The 14931-nt window shown below is 49.4% G+C and overlaps 1 long non-coding RNA gene across 2 annotated transcripts; it reads left to right on the top strand.

The window, feature by feature from the left end:
• Positions 1–2195: 2195 nt before the first annotated feature.
• LOC123584294 lies at positions 2196–14685 on the top strand. Of its 2 annotated transcripts, XR_006705303.1 has the most exons (5): positions 2196–2798; positions 4016–4075; positions 11599–12422; positions 13068–13342; positions 14032–14685. It is a non-coding gene; the product is annotated as an uncharacterized LOC123584294 (long non-coding RNA). The 2 variants fall into 2 exon arrangements; XR_006705304.1 differs by lacking the exons at positions 13068–13342; positions 14032–14685 and having other exon boundaries at positions 11599–12620.
• The last annotated feature ends 246 nt before the right edge of the window (positions 14686–14931 follow it).

Genomic DNA, 14931 nt, shown 5'->3' with positions numbered 1-14931 from the left:
TTATTTTAGAGGTGGAAGGAAAGGCTGGTTTGTGTCCAAGTCAAGGTTGACTTGACTTGGCCTGGTGGCTTCCCTTACCCCGTCTCCCCCCATCCCTGGGCTGTCCTGACCCCTGCTCCAGGAGTGCGGATGATGCCAACTCCCTGCTCTGGGTGTGGACACATGGCGTACCCCACCGTCTCTAGCCTTGATCTCCATCTGGGGCTACTGTCCCACATTTCTGCTAGTAGTGAGGACGCACCTGTGGCTCAAAACATGTGCCCGTCCTGAGCTCAGCATCTGCCTCCCAACCAGCTCCTCCGTGGCCAGCCCTGAATCTGGCCTTGGTGCTCAGTGGTCTCCTCCCCGCCGCCCCACAGCTGGCCTGTTGGGTTCACGTCCACAATCGCTTTTCCATCCAGGCATTCGTCCTACGTCCATGGCTTCTGTGTTCCTTTCTTCTCTGACCTGGAATCCCGCACCTTCCTCCTCTCTCCAGGTCTCAAATCTTTTGCTCATGCCACTGTGAAATGTATCTGCATAAAGGCTGTTTTCTCTAGTACTTTCCTAGTCAAAATCCTTCATGGCTGCCCTGCCTAACAAGGTAATGCCACCTTCTCACCTTGGGATTCACATCTCTGTCCGATCAGGCTGTCTACTTCCTACCAAGGGGTAAACGTCTGCTGTTCCAGCTGCTCCTCTCGGCCAGGCAGGCAAGCACACGGTGGCCTGAGCTGTCCTTGTTCCCCTGGGTGGAGGGACTGAGGACGCAGCCTCTCCTGTCCTGACCCCCGATTCCTCGCCTCCATTTGTCCATCCCCCATCCTGGAAGGCCCCTACTCCCTCAGCCACACTTATGAGTCCCATGCGAAGCAGACTGTGCTCAAGTGCTGCCTTCTCGGACATGCACTCATCACTCTGCTGTGAATTATAGCGATTTAGGAAAAAAAAAGAATAATGGTGGTGGTTACTATGTATTTACAGGCCAGGCGCGCTCTTTGAATCTGCACAACTACCTGGTTCAAATAGGCATTAGAGGCTCCATTTTAGTAAAAAAGAAGTGAAAGTTCAGACACCTTCATAGATGTACTCAAGGGCAAGAGCCAGAGGTGGTGCCCTGTGGTTTTGGGAATGCCACCTAGGGACCATGTGGCTGATGCAGGGTGCACATCTGTCAGAGTACCATGCTCTGAGCATACGACATCCGTCTGTCCATCCATCCATCCATCTGTCCAACCATCCATCCATCCGTCCATGCATCCATCTATCCATCCATCCGTCCATGCATCCGTCTATCCATCCATCCATCCATCCATCCATCCATCCATCCATCTGTTGGTCTGTCCATCCATCCATCCATCCATCCATCCATCCATCCATCCGTCCATCCGTCCACCTGTCCATCCATCCATCCATCCATCCATCCATCCATCTGTCTGTTGGTCCGTCTGTCCATCCATCCATCCATCTGTCCAACCATCCATCCATCCGTCCATCCATCCATCCATCCATCCATCCATCTGTCTGTTGGTCTGTCCATCCATCTATCCATCCATCCATCCGTCCGTCCATCCGTCCACCTGTCCATCCATCCATCCATCCATGCGACTGTCCAGCCATCCATTCATCCATCCATCCATCCATCCATCCATCCATCCATCCATTCATCTGTCTGTTGGTCCGTCTGTCCATCCATCCATCCATCTGTCCAACCATCCATCCATCCGTCCATCCATCCGTCCATCCATCCATCCATCCATCCATCCATCCATCCATCTGTCTGTTGGTCCGCCTGTCCATCCATCCATCCGTCCATCCGTCCACCTGTCCATCCATCCATCTGTCCATCCATCCATCCGTCCACCCATCTGTTCATCCGTCTGTCCATCCATCTGTCTGCCCATGCATCCATCTGTCCATCTGTCGGTCCATCTGTCTGTCCATTCATCCACTCATAGACTCACTTATTTATGAGGGAATGCATAAATTACAGAAGTGAATGAATCAATTTGTTCAAGACACATTGAGTATTTTTCAGGCATATCATCTAGGTGATCAGTAAAAGATTTCCTGCTTTTTTTTCAGTTTTATACAGAGAAAGAATCGTAAGCAGGTTCCATACTCAGTGTAGATCCTGATGCAAGGCTTGATCCAGAATTCTGGGATCATGACCTGATCCAAAATCAAGAGTCAGATGCTCAGTCGACTGAGCCACCCAGGTGCCCTATCCTGCTGTCATTTTTTGGGAAAGAGGAGGTGAATACATTTATGCCTCTGGCCTATTGAATCAGGAAATAAGTAACTTAAGAACAACTTTTGAAATTTTAGAGCCATAGCGTGATAAAAGCGGAAGGGACATGCGTGATCCTTCTTACCTGGGGCCCCAGGTCACAGGAGAGAGCCACGGGCCCAGCGCAGGGGAGGGGCTGGCCGGCTCGCCCACCTGCCTGCGGGCTCACAGCATGGTGTTTGCCTTCACGGAAGAGCTGTTGTTCGTTGTGTCTGCGGAACTGATGTACCAATCCAGCTCCGGGAATGTGTGGACCAGCAAGATGTGGGTTTGGAGGTGGAGACCAAAAGAGAAGCCTCGAATGCTCACCGCGTACTCTCAGCTCCTGTAGCCTGAGGGAGGCGTCCTGGTCTCATTTCACAGGCGGAAATGTGGGGTTCCTAGAGGAGAAGTGACACGCCCAGCTTGCAGCCCTGCCCTCCCGGCTTGGGACTGGATGTGGTGGTGCCACCCAGCAGTGAGGCGTCCCTATACGTCAGAGCCCGGGTTTGAGCTCTGCTCCTCTCTCGGTGTGGTCTGTGAGGATTGGGTGAGTTGTTCCCATTGGGGCAGAGCACGGTGCCAGCACAAGTGTGTGCCCACAGGTTGTCAGTGGTAGTAACACTGTGATTGTTAGGGCGTCCTTTGGGTCCAGACCCAGAGTTGCCTTCAGTCCTTGGGATTCCCAAGGTGAAATCCCTGGTTTCCTTCTGTGTAAAATGGGGCCACAACACCCCCTCTTCCCCTGACTCCCCAGATGCTGGTGCTCAGCCAGCGTAGACTGCGATTTCTATTTCCATTTCTCTGTAGAGGTTGTTAAATTAAAAGAACAGGAAAAGGGGTTTCGATGTTGGAGAAAGTCAGGGGTGGGGTCCTGGGGGTGCTGGGCCTCAGCCGTTAGGAATTCTGGCTTTCGGCAATTTCCCCTGGGCTGTCTGGAAATGTTGAGCAGATATCACACGTCCCACTTGCCTCATCCGACTGGGCATTGCAACACCAACGTGCTGTGAGAATGGCACTGTCCTGGGAGAGCCACCTGAGTCATGGGAGCCCGGGAGCCTCTCCTGGGAGTGTCCTGTAGGTGGGCAGGGCCTGGGGGGAAAGACCTGGCTCTGTAAGTAGCCACCTGGCCTACCTTGAGACACATCTGGTGATCTCCGTGTACCCAGGGGAAGCTGGAGGGGCTGCCTTCGCCGCCCAGCAGAGGGGGCGGCGCGGCTGGGATTTCTGTGAGCTCCTGGGCTCACTGGGAGGCGCAGACCCAGCTTCACTTCCTTGTTGTGCCATCAACTTGCTGGTGAACTCGAGCAGGTCTAGGCCTTGGGAGTCCCACCTGTACAAGGAAGTGTTTGGTCTTGCAGGCTACCACCATTTCAAGTTGCAATTTCTCGAGTTGGGTTTCCAGCTCCTTATGGAGCCCAGAGCCCAGTGCATAGCAGGCTCCCTGTAGGGGTGAGGTGAACAAATGACTGAATGAATGATGGATCCAAACACAACGTGTCCACCTTTTTTGCCCACAGAGTGTGTTGCTCTGGGATCAGCTCTGGCAGAATCATCTGCAACGTGGCATCAACGTGGCTGCATAGCCCATGAACAGCGGCTCTCTTAGAGAGAGAGGCTCACATAGGTGGGTTGAAAAAAAACCAATTAAGGGCTTGTGTATTTAGCATTTTGCACTCAGAGTACTTAAGGACGAAGGGTAATCTTTTGAAATCAGACATATCTTGTTGGTTAATGTTGGTGTAAGTTTTTTTTTTTTTTTTGAAGGTAAGGCCTGGACATGGCAGTCAGAGCTCATGTGAAGAGGTAAATTACCGATACATGAGGGTATGCCTAATTACCTGAAATTCCCTCCTCTGTTGAGTGAAAAACACAGTTTTCATCAGCCTTGGATTAATTATGGCTGCCGAGAGCTGTAATTGGCAAAAGTGTGTTTTTAGCTCATGACTCAAGGCTGACTCAACATTGGGGACCGTGCTTTCCATGGCCTCAAGCTGGGCTCCCTTTTTTCCTGGAAACGCCTAAGTGGTTTGCCAAGCACTTTGATGGGGCCCATCAAGCTTCCCTGGGAGGCTCAGAGCCTGGTTTGAGCCCCTGGCATCCAAACTGGGGGTGGGGGAGGGGTGGGGAGGCGGCCATGCTGGGCGCTCCTGGACTTACCTCACGTCAAGCTGACAACACCTTCACGAAGGTGAGCAATCTCAGGCATTGGCTTCTAAGCTGTGGAGCTTGGATTTGAACTCCCTGTTATTATTTTTTTTCCCATTGCCCTTTGGGGCCTCACACGGGTCACCTGCAGGGCTTGGAGTGGCTGTCCCCACAGCGAAATGGTCTCGTGAGGGTAGATCTTGCTGTGTGTGTGAGTGAGACCATGCTGCTCGGGGCTGAACTTGTTTCTGGTTCCATCAGGAGGGCTTTGATGACAATGCCCAATTCTAACACATGGAAGATTTTCCGGGTGGGGAGAAAAGACTTTGTCATAAATCCTGGCCTTGCGTCTGGATTGACGGATGGGTCATCCATTCGTGTTGGTGAGGTCACCTTCCCTTCTCATTTATCTCCTCACCCGTGGCTGTCTCTGTCCTCGATTGGCTTCCCAGGCCTGGCCTCAGAGTGACCATTCTGTGGGCGGAGGGGTACCCGGAAAAAGTTGCCTCCCGGTGGGATGGGACCACCTGTCAGAAAAGGCCGATTTCCCCCACCCCACTTTGATTCTCTGAAGCTGACAGACTGAGCCCTCATTTCCTGTCCTCTTTCATAACCGTGGCCCATTGGATAGATGAAGAAGCCAGATTTGGTTTACCAGGTCCAGACCTGCCTTGGTCTTTCAGGAAACAAGGTGTGAGTCCTGGGGAAGTGGCCGGCACCCTTCCACGGACCGCAGAGGCACATGGGGAGGCTCTCAGAGGGGATGGTTGGTGTGAGGGGGCAGGCTCGATGCTTACATTCACGTCCACGAGCTCAACTTTTCCCCTCCTAGGCCTCCCCAGGGGCAGGGTTTTATCATTCCATCTTTTCTGGTGAGTAAACGGAGGCACAGAGAGAAGACAGACATCTTGTCCACAGTGACGCAGCCTGAATGTTCAGGGTGGCCCAGCTCGAAGCGGCCCAGCTAGGACTGCATGTTGGGTCCGCCGGACAACAGGAGCAGGCTGTCTCCTCCCCCTCTGGGGTCGAGGGTCGCCCAGTAGGTGGGCAGGGGCCACAGTCGGTGCGTCCAGGGCTGTGCGATAGTACCTTTCAGTGTGTGCCTTGAAGGATGTGTGTGTGGGTGGAGTGCTCCACTGGGCAGTGAAGATGCCGTCTCCTTTTGCAGAGTTAAGAAGCAAGCCAGCACCTGAAGGACGTGGAGAAGGTCTGCTGTGCAGCATCACATGGGGCTTTTCCGACCCCCCCAGCCCCCCAACGTGTGTGACCACTTGTCTTTTGTTGGTTTTCCAACCCCTGGAAAGTTTTGGAGTTTTCCAGCTCTCCTCCCCTCCCCTTCTTTCCCTCCCCTCCTCTTCCCCCCCTCCCCCCCCTCCCCTCCCCCTACTGTCTTCCAGACCAGCAGGTGGCACGGACTCTGGTGGACAGGGCTCTAAGGTGCCGAGGAGGGACCTCCCCAGTCTCAGCTGAACACATATTTGTTTCAGTTCCTGCCTCGGGCCTGGGGCTGGGGTAGACTCTGTCCCTTGTGACACCTCTGCACAGGGGCACATCCCTGTCCTCATTTCCCCAACGAGCTCCCAGAGGCCCGAGGCCCGGGGGGAGACCGTGGTGCACCCTCCACCCCCACCCCCCTGCAAACTGCTGCACCCCAAATGGGTGTGCGTGGACTTGGGGTTCGCTTGGGCTGCATCTCCTACTTCCTGCTGACCAGCTGGGCCGCCCGACCAGCAGTTGCCCGCAGGCTCACCCTGATGCTGAGACCTGCCCTGTTGCGTGAGGACAGGGCGAGAGGAGGAGGTGATTGTTATCTCTACACAAATGAGCCGGCCAGTCCGCACTTGTGCTCACCCTTGCCGCAGCAACAGGAAAGACGGGATCCACACTAATTGCCCTCACGTCTCTTTCTCTGGTCAGAGCTGTTCCCGACTGTCAGAGGGACACATGGCTCCCAACACAAGGCCCGTTGCAACACTTTCTAATTTTTTCCAAAAGATTTTGAAGGCGGGAAGAGTTTCGGTTCCGGTGAGGTACCCGTGGCTGGCTCTGATCTTTGATGCTAGGGGACAATTCTTGTCCCCGCGATATAGGGTTGCACATCCTTTCCTCTGGCTATAAGGCCTGCTATTTTTAACACAGAATTTCTTCCAGGATCTTCAAACATCTTTTCACCAGATAGTGATGATTCATTTCTGGACAGGACAGCAGAACTAAAAGATCAAGTTTTGCAGTGCCTCTTGGCCCGACTCCCCTTTTATTTCTCCATCTTCTTCCCTTTCTTGCTCACCTACCCCACCCACCTTGCTCAGGCCGTCTCTCCAAGCCCCAATTAGCAGATGGGAGGGGCCTCTTGGTCAAGGACGCTGGTTGTGGGTGGTCCAGGTTGTTGAGAACATGTTCTCTCTGCATCACCAGCTCTGGGGAGATGGACTGTTGACATACATGGGAAAAATCTTCTTAGGAGATTTCAAAGCATTGGAGACTCACCTGTTGTTGGGAGCTAACAAGAAAAAAAGAGGCGAAATATCCCAAAGGCAGTATTTGGACAGGATCACCCGACCTCACCCCCTCCTAGCATTCAGATTCCATGATTGCAGGCTTCCCTGGACCATTGGAGTTGCTGCTGGTGGTGGGGGGGTAGGGAAAGGAACAGCAGGGGGAAGAGACAGCTTCCTCTGTGCTATGTGCTTGTTTTGTGCCCACAGATTTTTGTCACTCTGAGCACATAATGATGTTGACCATGTTAGCAAGCCCACGTTGGGGGCACTATCTGCTGGGAACTGTTCTCCGCACTTTGCATGCACTAACTAATTTAATTTTCAAAGCCATCATTAAGTGGGGACGATCGGTGTCCAGTTTTACGGTGGGTGGGTTTTGAAGCACAGAGATGCAAAGTAACCAGATCAAGCTCACACAGCTCAGATGAGAGCCGGGAATCAAACCGGAATAGTCTGACTCCAGGGTCAGTATTTTCAGACTGCACGTTACTTAGTAGGGACAGGCTGTCCCGGACTTTTGCAGCTGCTGGGGACAGGGGACTGTGGACTGGGAGGCGCGTGAATAGTGCACATGCAGACCTCTACTCTAACTGAACGTGGTTCTCCCCAGCAAGGGTCCATGGGCAAGATCGGGAACTGGGATCCGTCTATCTCAGGCCACGGGTGATAGGGGGCACATGTGTTATTGTGGCACACAAGCGGACCTCCGCCCTGGGGAAATGACAGAATGGGGCTCAAGGCAAGAGGTCCACAAGATGAACCTGAGGGGGATGGGGACAGACCATTATCGGCTGTTGTTACTGTTTCTTAGTGAGGAGCTCTGGTTGTGGATACTGGCAGTTATGGTCATTGCACGACAGATTCTATTGTGCCGCGGGTGGCTTTCCGTCTTTATTGGTTCGCCCCACGGAGGCCTGGTTGTGCAATCCCTGCCCATGTCCCAGCCAGCGAGCCAGAGAGCGGGTGGGTGGGTATGTGGAACAGAGGTACTGTGACTACCTGGGCAAGACTTGGCTCTGAGTGGAGGCAAAAGCGAATGGAGTTTTGTCTGGCCAAGTGTGTTTCCTGATGTGCATTTACACGCACTTTTCTTTGTTTCACCTTATTTCGTTTTATTTCCCTTCTATTGAACAGTGTCTCCTTACCACGGTCTTCTGGAGCCCACACTGGTTTCCACTTGCCTGACGATGACGCGAAGACTGAGTGGCCCCACGGCCCGCCACAGGTCACACGTGTGAAATGAGGATCTGCTTTGCCTTTATTTGCCAGTGGGGTCCCCACTCACTGGTCCTGTCTCCTTAAGGGAGTGGACCCTCCTCTCCCTTTTCCTGCCTTTCTCCTTCAGGTCTTCAGCAGAACGGGGGTGGGGGGTGGGGACGGGAGAAAAGACAGCCTCTCAGACCCCAAATACCTTCTGCTCCACGATTGCAATCACACTCGTGCTGAGTCCCGAACCTGCCTGGCTTTCCACGGTGCTGAGCCTGGAGCTAAGGACGGCAGCCCCTTTGGCGTTGAAATCTGGTTTCCTCTTGGAAAAAGGCTACTTCCTGATTGCTAGAGAGAGGAACGTCTTTAAAAGGCTCTGCTGTTCCTGTTGGCCTGCACACCATTGGCCTATGACATTTGATGATTTAAGGGTTGATGGATTAAAAACATGTGGTCTGGGTTTCCCTTGAATGCAAATGCATGTTGAACTTAAGGATCAGTTAAAAGAAAGAATAAAATAAAGAAGGAAGGAAGGAAGGAGGAAGGAAGAGAAGAAAGAAAGAGAAGGAAAAGAAAGAAAAGGAAAAGAAGGAAAGAGAAGGAGAATAAAGAAAAGGAAAAGAGGGAAAGAAAGAGAAAAAGGAAGAAAAAGAAAGAAAGGAAAGAAAAAGAAAGAAAAAAGAAAGGAAGAAAAGGAAAAGAAAGGAAGAAAAGGAAAAGAAGGAAAGAAAGAGATGGAAAAGAGAGAAAGAAAAGGAAAAGAAGGAAAGGAAGAGAGAAAAAGAAAGAAAAAGAAAGAAAAGAAAAAGAAAGAAAAGGAAAAGAAGGAAAGAGAAGGAAAAGAAGGAAAGAGAAGGAAAAGAAGGAAAGAGAAGGAAAATAAAAGGAAAAGAAGGAAAGAAAGAAAAAGAAAGGAAAGAAAGGAAAGAAAAAGAAAGAAAAAGAAAAAGAAAGGAAAGAAAGAAAAAGAAAGGAAGAAAAGGAAAAAAAAGAAAGGAAAGAAAAAGAAAAGAAAGGAAAGAAAAAGAAAAAGAAAGGAAAGAGAAAGAAAAAGAAAGAAAAGAAAGAAAGGAAGAAAAAGAAAGGAAAAGGAAAAGAAAGAAAAGAAAGGAAAGAGAAAAGAAAGGAAAGAAAAAGAAAGAAAAAGCAAGAAAAAAGAAAGAAAGAAAAGAAAAAAAGAAAAAAAAAGAAAGAAAGAAAGAAAAGAAAAGAAAAGAAAGAAAGAAAGAAAGAAAAAGAAAAAAGAAAAGGAAAGAAGAAAGGAAGAAAGTCAAAGAAACAGTCCAGGTTTTTCATAAAATAGGCCAAGGTTTTTGCAGAGTACAGGCTCCACGTGGGGCCTCCCGGGCACTCCGGAAAAGTCTTCAGTTGGCCTGGAGGCAGCAAGGACTTGTGTGGGCCCCGATCCCTCCCGGCTCTGGCCCCAGTGTGGCCTCGTGCAGCTCGGCACCCTGGGGAGACCTCAAGTTCGAGGAGAGAAATAAAGCTACAACTTCCTGTCTTCCGGAGACCCCCTTCCACCCTAATTTTGCCCAAAGTAAATCACTCTCCGGCCAGGCAGCATCAACCGAGCGTCTAACGTGCGCCGGTGTCCCCGGTGGGTTCCGCGATGAGGTCCCAGCGCCTGTTCACGGTCCTCCCGCTCTGACCGAGCAGCTCCCGGTTCCAGCCTTTCCACCTGCGCCCTCCCCAACTCCTCCAGCCCGCGGGCCCTTTCGCTGCCTCTGGCCGCCCCAATCGTATCCGTTCACACCCACGGTGTTCCCTCCAGGGCTGTGCTCCGTCAACACCCCGGGGGCGACGCTGAAGGGCTCACAGCGAGCCGGGCCTCGTCGGGATCCGGGGCGCCGATGGAATCCACGGCTGCCCCCCTTTGGACTCCACACGTGGCGCTGAGCGGAAGGCCGTCGGCGTTGGCTCCCTCGGCTTGGCTCCGCCCCTCCGTTTTGGAAGGTTTGCAGGCCCCTGCCCTCTCATGCTCTGTTTACTGCAGGCAATGATTTGAGCTTAATGGAATCGGGAAGGGATTCCGCTTTCATGTGGTCGGGAGGCCAAGGCCCACACAGATACCCGTGCAGTTTTACGGCCAGGCCGGGGGGGTTGGTAAATTTGTCGAGGAGTGCCCTGCTCCCAACAGCTCGCTGGGAACAGGGCCTATAAATAGCTCCTGCCAGTCAAGGCATAACGATTTCAATCTTCCTACTGTATAAATAAACAGTATTGTTCAGGAATTCTTGGCCGCAGTTTTGGCCCGCGCGCCCCGAAGATGATCCAGCTGGAATTTTCGGCGAAGGCAAGGAGCTGGCATTGGGGGGGGGGGGGGGTGGCGCGTACCGTGTGCCTGGCCTCGTGTAGACATTTAAGCGAGGAATCCCATCCAACCCTCAGGCCGAGCAGGAATCCACACGGTCCCGGTCGGCTGGTGCGGAAACGGGCAGACGGCAGGAGCGCGCTGGGGTCACAGGCCAGCGCCAGGGAAACGAACCGGTGTCTGCAGAACCCTGTCACCCTCGCGTTCCCTCATTGTCTCAGTCATCCTACAACAACCCTGCAGAATCAATGTTTTTGTAAGACTGGTGTTTTCCTCGGTAATATAAATAACACATGTTCTTTTCTTTACGGGAAAGTTTGAAAATTTAGAAAGGCGCAGAGAAAATTAAAATCGCCTGTATCCTTGCCACCCGGAAAAATACACAGGAGTATGTTTTGTTTACATTCTCCCGACGTTTAGACAGATAAGTAGATAGATCTGAGAGGGAGAGATGACCTTGCAGAGGCACATACTGATGGAATACCAATTTTTTGAAACAAAACTGAGGTAAAGGAGTGAGTTCTGTTTTACAAGACTGTTTGCGTAACATTTACAATGCAGTTATTACCCTCGTTTTCCATATGAGGCATTTGATCTCAGACACGTGAAAGGACTCGCCTGGGGTCGCACGGGGGGGGGGGGTGGGACCCACTTTCCTTCCTGTCCCTATCCCCTTTCCTCTCTCTCTGTCCTGTCTCTCTCCGTCAGGTCACATTCTGGGTGTAAATCAACGAGTGCATTTGCCTCTTTCCTTGTGCGCCAGATTGCGGAAGGTCAACGTTCCAGTCCTGAGTCTGTGACTCACTCAGGCAGCTCAGCTTTTGCTTTCTCTCATCCATGAAATGGGTACATTTCGATTCAAAGTTCTAGGGAATCTGGAAGTGTTGGGTGAAAAAATTGGTAGAGCCTAGGTGTGGGTTTTGAAAGCTAGCTTGCCTCTTATTTTCTGCGAAAGCTTGGGACAGTCACTTAACCTGAATCTCGGTTTGCACATCGGCCACAGGAGGACGGTGACATTGACAGTGATAGTGGACTTGTGGTGAGGATAATCGTAACGATCGTAGGAGATATTACCGAGTACTTGCTGGCCGTCATGGGCTGTGCTGAGCCCTTTCCATGAATTCATTTATTTCCTTCTTAGAACAACTCGGTGAGGTTTAGGAAGAGTGACTGTTCCTATTTTACAGATAAATCTGAGATAAAGTGAAGAAACTGAGGATTGAGGTCATGCATCTGGGAAAATGGATCTAAGATCACAAAGACCCTTTGAAACCGGGAACCCTTCTTTTTCTACACAGGACTCAAGCAGGCTTTTAACAAAGCTGGTGTAGGACATTTTTCTCTATTACTGTCCCTGGAGACGTATCCCAGACAACAAAGGATAAAATGAAACAACTTTTCACTTTCTTAAAAACAAGGAAAAGTCTCAGCCCCAAGCCATGGGACATAACGTGTATCTTCCAAAACCTGTGAAGGGCAGGACACCAGGAGGGGGTCCAGAGCTGGCATCCACCTCCTTGGACCTTGAGCAGGATGCATATGTCCCTGAGTAAGTGACCCAGGGGTAAAAGGTATATCCAATGGCTCACTGATTATCACAGTACCATCTAGGGCATGGGCAGGTGATGTCCCCATGCAGACTTGGTTGGGCATTGTGGAGTGATGGGTGGGGGAGGGGTACAGAAGAGCCCAAACCAGCATGCTATTTTTGGTGCCCCGGACCAAAGCTCCTTGTTTAGGAAAGTGTGGGTTTAAAGCAATGTGGAGGAACATAGAAAGGCAGGAAATTCCAGATCAAATGCAGAGGCCTCCCATGGTAAAGGAAAGCCTCTTTCCTGGCAGGGTAAAGACCAGATATGAGGTAGAGACCTACCTCAGGGTAAATAAAATCACGTGGAAGAACAGAGGAGTTCTGCACAGCAGTCTGTGTCCATGTCTGTGATGTCCCAGTTCGTTACTCTCTCCCCTTGGCCCAGGTCAGCACGTGACGAGCTCCATCCAATTCAAAAAGGTACGTAGAGGAACCGGCCTGTGACCTATCATACTGTAAAAAAATAAAATAACCATAAACATCGAGGAAGAGAATTCCCCCACCAAAAGGCAGATAAAAGGACTATATAGCATTAATTGTCCAAAGAAAATAGTGGCAAAATTTAGACACATACTATTAATAAAAATAATGACAAATCAATAAACGTACAAATATTAATATGATCGAAAGTATGATTTTTGAAGGTAGAGCCCAAAGGGGAAATTTTAAAACAACATGAAAGGATAAAAAGTGAGCGGAACTCTAGAAGAAAACCTGCTGTGGAAAAGAAAAATGCAACACAAATTAAAGTCTCGTTAGAGTCTTTAAAGATTAGAACCAACATTGCAGAAAGCATCATCCAAGACATTAATTCTAATAGAGCCCTATTGGCATTTTGAGCGGGACATTAGTCATGGGACAAGTCTCTGTGTGTTGAAAGATGTTGAGATTTTTAACCCTCATCCCCCAAATGCCAGTTAAGCCCCCCTAATTATTGTGTCCACCAAAACACCGTCCACTTTCAAAGCATAAGGATATTAAATGATTTTATCTTCAGGATATATCTTTATGGTACATAAACAGAGAAGAGAAATATGACACATGCTTAACCTTGTCTCTCATTAGGAAGAGGCCACAGAACAGGTGACACAGAAAAATGTTAAATGATATAAGTGAAGAAAACTTTACCGAAATAAGTAACGGGCTTCTCAGAAGGAAAATGTGATATGGAATGAGCAGCACCAATGAACGCTGCTGTGAAAATCCTGAAGTTCATGAGTAAGAAAGGAGCCCTATTGGCTTCTAGGAGAACATGCAAATTTCAAGGCATAAAGGCATATCCTAGAATTTTCCACAACTGAAGTCAGTGCCAGAAAACGAATATCTACAAAGTGGTGAAGGTAGGATTAAGAGGCGTGCTCTGTGAATTTTAAGCCAAGTTACATTTGTCCTTCAGATGTAAAGGTTTTGGAAATATTGACAAACACACATACACTTGCGGAGTGCAGTGCCTCTAAGACTCTGGGGGGAAATAAACACAGCTCCGTTCCCCAAAAGAACCCCCCGATTGATTTTGTGCCTTAAATTGAGACAACGTAAAGACACCCTAGAATAAGTAATGCAGGAATAATGACATCATGGTTAGACAGGGAACATTGCCGTCAGTAAAGGATTAAGACGGACCAACTGAAATTTTGTTCACGGAACAAAATGTAAATGGTAGAAAGCGAGACAATGGGTACAAAACTGAGAGGGGGGGAAGTATATGGTGTTAATTTCCTCTTCCTTCACAGCAGGGAGTTAATAGTCTAAAATTAAAATGTAACTTAAAGATGACTGCAAATCAATGGGTGCTATAATCTCTTTTCGTAATTTAAAGGGATCTTTTAGCAAGGAGACCATATTCTAGGTAGCTGAAATAAGTCTTCTCATTTTACTTTAACTTCTTTTTCCTTCTGTTAAATTCAAATCAAAGAGAATTTAGTACTTTTAAATATTAAAGATAGTGTGCATAATATGTTCCTATTTTTATCCCCTTATCTATCTTTTATTTTTTCACCTGTCCTTTTATCTCTCTCTCTCTAAACAGAATAATGTCTGGGATGATGTTTACCAAATATTGATGACCACGGCCACTTGAGTAGTGGAATTTTGGATAATTTTTTCCCCACTGGCTCTTTTGCACTTTTTTGGTGTTGCTGGAATATTTTCACGATGCTCATATGTGAAGTGTATTCACTGAATAAAGCCCATATTCCCCACCAAAAAATGAAGCCATCACAGTGGAAGAAAAGGCAAAGCTAATTTCTAAAAGTGGAGTTGCCTATCTGGCCACCCATTCTCTGGACTCAGATGCTAATCATGGCTGTAAATTGACTTTACCTATCCCAGCAGATTTCCCCAAGAATATCTGAAGTGCTTTACAATTCAGGTTGAATCTAACGGGGACGGAGCCCATACATCACAGTAAAGGACAAGTGCACAAACCCTGGTACCCCTTTCCTTGGAGATTTTCGGACATGGAGGCAGGTATGATTACAATAACCGCATCTATCGTGACTCATTTAGACACTGATTTGGTGGCCTCTACTGAGTCACTTCCCATAGTATCCTGTAATGATAATGTGCAATTTAAACACAATTTAAAGGGGCCCCTGGGTGGCTCAGTCGGTGGAGCGTCCGACTTCGGCTCAGGTCATGATCTCACGGTCCGTGAGTTCGAGCCCCACGTCGGGCTCTGTGCTGACAGCTCGGCTCTTGGAGCCTACTTCGGATTCTGTGCCTCCTTCTCTCTGACCCTCCCCTGTTCACGCTCTGTCTCTCTCTGTCTCAAAAATAAATAAACGTTAGAATGATTTATTAAAAAAATAAATGCAATTTAAAGAATACTGTTTATTTGCATTCTGGTAAATACCTTCACATGCACGACCTCAAGAACGATCCGTGGGAGAGGTGGTGCCATACCTAATTCACAGATGAGGAAAACAGA

The sequence above is a fragment of the Leopardus geoffroyi genome, chromosome B3, assembly GCF_018350155.1.
Source record: "Leopardus geoffroyi isolate Oge1 chromosome B3, O.geoffroyi_Oge1_pat1.0, whole genome shotgun sequence".
Lineage (NCBI taxonomy): Eukaryota > Metazoa > Chordata > Mammalia > Carnivora > Felidae > Leopardus > Leopardus geoffroyi.
This window is presented reverse-complemented; position numbering and strand designations above follow the sequence as displayed.